The sequence below is a fragment of the Rhipicephalus microplus genome, unplaced genomic scaffold, assembly GCF_043290135.1.
Source record: "Rhipicephalus microplus isolate Deutch F79 unplaced genomic scaffold, USDA_Rmic scaffold_19, whole genome shotgun sequence".
In the NCBI taxonomy this organism is placed as follows: Eukaryota; Metazoa; Arthropoda; class Arachnida; order Ixodida; family Ixodidae; genus Rhipicephalus; species Rhipicephalus microplus.
This window is the reverse complement of record NW_027464592.1, coordinates 4,666,276-4,671,261: the sequence shown is the minus strand read 5'-3', so window position 1 is coordinate 4,671,261 and position 4,986 is coordinate 4,666,276. Positions and strand designations below refer to the sequence as shown.

The 4,986-nt window shown below is 49.7% G+C and overlaps 1 non-coding gene across 1 annotated transcript; it reads left to right on the top strand.

The window, feature by feature from the left end:
• Nucleotides 1-413: 413 nt before the first annotated feature.
• On the top strand, nt 414-486 carry TRNAT-CGU (transfer RNA threonine (anticodon CGU)). The gene has a single exon. It is a non-coding gene; the product is annotated as a tRNA-Thr (tRNA).
• Nucleotides 487-4,986: the final 4,500 nt, after the last annotated feature.

Below are 4,986 nucleotides of genomic sequence, written 5' to 3'. Positions count from 1 at the left end.
AAGGTCGTAGGTTCGATTCCTGCTCACAGTTGGTAATTTTTTCATTCACTTTTCTTTCTTCTTATTTACATTCCATTGATTTTAATAACTTCCCCTGTACATTCCTTGGCATTACTGTCTGTTATATCTCATTAAGATTGTGTTAAAACACGGAAAAACGAGCCCTTAGGTATACACTTCTTTCCCTTATTTCATTGAACGAGGGTCTCGTACTGGCAGACTTGGTGTGTTTAGGTTGTATAAGAGGGACAATTAATCAGCTGCCCGCTCATGATAAGTTCACGTGCTACGTGACGTCAAACATGCGCATAAGAGTGTTTTCACACTCGTTGTTTGGCTTATAGATGGCGCTGACTGTCGCTCCTACTTCTAAATTCACAGATAAACCCAAAAAAGAGGATGGAGGGAGGGCCGCTGTGATAGCTCAGTGGTTAGAGCATCGAACGCGTAATTCGAAGGTCGTAGGTTCGATTCCTGCTCACAGTTGGTAATTTTTTCATCCACTATTCTTTCTTCTTATTTACATTCCATTGATTTTAATCACTTTCCCTGTACATTCCTTGGCATTACTGTCTGTTATATCTCATTAATATTATGTTAAAACACGGAAAAACGAGCCCTTAGGTATACACTTCTTTCCCTTATTTCATTGAACGAGGGTCTCGTACTGGCAGACTTGGTGTGTTTAGGTTGTATAAGAGGGACAATTAATCAGCTGCACGCTCATAATAAGTTCACGTGCTACGTGACGCCAAACATGCGCATAAGAGTGTTTTCAAACTCCTTGTTTGGCTTATAGATGGCGCTGACTGTCGCTCCTACTTCTAAATTCACAGATAAACCCAAAAAAGTTGATGGAGGGAGGGCCGCTGTGATAGCTCAGTGGTTAGAGCATCGAACGCGTAATTCGAAGGTCTTGGTTCGATTCCTGCTCACAGTTGGTAATTTTTTCATCCACCTTTCTTTCTTCTTATTTACATTCCATTGATTTTAATAACTTCCCCTGTACATTCCTTGGCATTACTGTCTGTTATATCTCATTAATATTGTGTTAAAACACGGAAAAACGAGCCCTTAGGTATACACTTCTTTCCCTTATATATATATATATATATAGTCAAGACGTTTATTGGTGGACACTCGTTGATGATCCAAGACAGTGGCAGTCAATGCGGGGACCGACTCTCGGCACGAGCTGCTCTTCTTCTTATGAAAAGGGCGACCCACAAGAAGGCACTGCAGAGGTCGACCCACTGTTCGAAGGCTTTGCTTTGCTTCCTGGTCAATGCGCGTAGTGTACTTTGTGTGTTTTGCATTAGACTAGCATTGCCGGTTTTATTGTATATTCATGTAGCTATTTGTAACGAGAATTACTGCTGCTTTTGAATCCTGGGCCGTATTACTGATTGCGTGCGCTTGTATGTCGTGACAATCTGTAGGCTTACTGCATTATTGCTTCCCTGTGTACCGCGGACCGTGTTACTGGTCGCGTGTAATCTTTGTGTTCAAACTCTGCACTGTACCACTCCTGCCCTGGCTGTCAAAGGGTGGCTGGCAGTATTGAATAAATAAATAAATAAATAAATAAATAAATAAATAAATAAACTACCCTGGGTACGAAAAGGGAGCCGCCTGGTGATCTAACAGGTGGTTACAATGAGCGGGTCATGGTAGGCGCTCCACGTTAACAATGTCACGTCCTCGACGGCGCATACCCGAAGATGGTTCGATTGGTTCAATCAAGTAGTTGACAGGGGAAGTGCATTGGACGACACGGTAGGGGCCTTCGTATTTGGGCAATAGTTTTGAAGATAGGCCAGTTGCAGTGGTAGGAATCGAGAGCCAGACGAGCGCTCCATGGAGGAACTTGGGCGCAGTAGTGCTGGCGTCCGCGCGAATGCTTTTTCGCCGCTCTTGATCGTGCGCAGTAAAGGTCTTTGCAAGCTCTCGACACTCTTCAGCAAGCTTGGCTGTAGCAGAAATAGGCGCCCACTCAGGCGGATCTGGCCTGTACGGAAGTATCATGTCGATGGTGTGCGACGGGTGCCTTCCATATAATAAAAAGAAAGGTGAAAAGCCAGTAGTGCTCTGAGGAACGGTATTATATGCGTAGGTGACGAAGGGTAGAATGGAATCCCAATTTGTGTGATCGGCGGCGACGTACTTGGAGAGCATATCGCTGAGCGTACGGTTGAAGCGTTCGGTTAGGCAATTCGTCTGCGGGTGGTAAGCAGCAGTTTTGCGGTGAACAACGTTGCACTCTTTAGGAATGGCTTCAACAACTTCAGACAGGAAGATGCGGCCTCGGTCACTGAGCAATTCCTGGGGTGGACTGTGTCGCAAAATGAATCGTTAAAGCAGAAAGGAGGCCACATCGCTCGCTGTGGCCGCGGGGAGAGGGGGCGTTTCGGCGTATCGCGTGAGGTGGTCTACAGCGACAATGGCCCAGCTGTTACCAGCCGACGTCAGTTGAAGTGGTCCGTACAAATCAATGCCAACGCGCCCAAAAGGTCTGGTAGGGCAAGTTAGAGGTTGCAAACCTACCGGTGACAGGTGCGTTGAAGCTTTTCGGCGCTGACAATCTATGCAGGAGCGCACAAATTTCTGCACGTAGCGGTACATGCCGCACCAAAATTACCGTTGGCGAATGCGGTGGTAAGTCTTCGATACCCCGGAGTGCGCACATTGCGGATCGGAATGAAAGAACTCGCATATGTCAGAGCGCATACTGCGAGGTATGACTAGTAGCCACTGGCGGCCGTCACCGTTGTAATTGTGCCTGTGAAGGAGGTCGTCGTGAACGGCGAAATGGTGGGCTTGACGACGCAACGCGCGAGTGGATGGAGTGGATGGATCAGCCAGCAAGTCGATCAGTGAGGCGATCCATTGATCCTTGCGCTGTTCAGTAGCAATGGTATGAATGCTAATGGAAGAAATGGCAAGGTGAGACGCGGAGTTGTGGGCATTGTCTCCAGGCAAGGGAGAGCGTGACAGGGCGTCAGCGTCAGCATGTTGCCTTCCATTGCGGTACTGCACGCGGATGTCATAGTCTTGCAGGCGAAGTGCCCACCGGGCGAGACGGCCTGAGGGATCTTTCAATGACGACAACCAGCATAGTGCGTGATGGTCGGTGACGACATCAAATGGGCGACCATACCAATAAGATCGAAACTTCGTAAGGGCCCAGACGATTGCCAAACTTTCCTTCTCGGTGACGGTGCAATTAATCTCGGCCTTAGTATGCGTACGGCTTGCATACGCCACGACATATTCCGGGAACCCTGGTTTGCGCTGCGCAAGGACAGCGCCAAGGCCGACACCTCTGGCATCCGTGGGTAACTCTGTAGGGGCCGTAGGGTCGTAGTGGTGGATTATGGGAGGCGACGTCAATAAACGACGGAGCGTTGTGAAAGCGTCGTCGCACTGTGATGACCACAAATGGAGAGGCCCATTACTTCCAAAGAGCTTCGTCAGCGCCGATATGATGGTCGCGAAGTTTCCGATGAAGCGCCGGAAGTAGGAACACAGCCCTACGAAACTGCGCAGTTTCTTCACGGATGTCAGCTTGGGAAACTCGGCCACGGCCCGAAGCTTAGCTGGATCAGGGAGTCTTCCGTCCTTGGACACGACGTAGCCGAGCATTGTCAGCTGCCGAGCTGCAAATTGGCACTTCTTTAGGTTCAGTTGCAGACTGGCGCCACTCAGACGCGTTAAAACATGCCGTAGGCGTTGAAGATGCGTCGAGAAGTCCGGAGCGAAAACGACGACGTCATCGAGGTAGCACAGGCACGCGTACCATTTTGGGTCACGCAGAACAGTATCCATCATGCGCGCAAAGGTGGCGGGCGCATTGCACAGCCCCAACGGCATAACGTTGAATTCGTACAAGCCATCGGGCGGGACAAAAGCGGTCTTCGGTCGAGTGTCCTCAGCCATATGTACTTGCCAGTACCCTGAGCACAAATCAAGGGATGAAGAGAATTCAGCTCCTTGCAGGCTGTCAATAGCGTCATCTACCCGCAGTAGTGGGTACACGTCCTTACGAGTGATCTTGTTGAGGCGTCGGTAGTCCACACACAACCGCACAGAACCATACTTCTTCGGGACGAGAACGACAGGAGACGCCCAGGGGCTGCTAGAGGGTCGAATAACATCACGGCGAAGCATGTCGTCAACAGGCTCGTTGATTACATGGCGTTCTGTGGGAGATACGCGATATGGACGCTGTCTCAGTGGTGGCTTTTCCTGTGTCGATGTGATGCGTAATGGTGGATGTGCGGCCGAGAGAAGGTTGGGTGACATCAAAAGAAGGCCGGAATTCTTCCAACACGCCCAGAAGCTGGGAACGGTGGCCTGGCGTAAGGTTGTCGGGAATGGAGGGACCGAATACATCATCGGATGATGAAGCAGATGTCGAAACAGCGCTAAGCGTACTGGAACTTGAGCAGTGCATGTCATCGGGTTGATCCATAACTTGTTCCATAACTTGTTCGTCTTCGATGGGTTCCACGCTGTCGAGACATTCCCCTCGCACCAACGTAACGCTGTACGCGGATGAGTTCAGTACAAAAATAGTGGTGCTGCCGTGAGTGAGTTGCACGGTCGCGAAAGGAACCAGAAGTCTTTTCTAATGAAAACACGATGAGATGGCGAGAGGAGTGTAGCGGTGTCAGAAAGGCTTGCGCAGTAGACCGACACCGTCGCGGACGAGTTTGCAGGCACTTGGGTGTCATCTCTGACGAGTAACTTGCTTGCAGCAGATGGACTGTCAGCCGGCGTCAAAGAAGAGAATTGTGTGAGTTCTATTTATGCTGGTGCGCAATGAATGACGGCGTCATGGCGGGAGAGAAAATCCCGTCGTAGGATGACGTCGTGAAAGCATGAAGGAATTATGATGAATTCTATCGCATACATCACGTCCTGAATCATAAGGTGGGCTGTGCACATCGCCGTAGGGTGAATGCTTTGGGCGCTGGCAGTACGGAG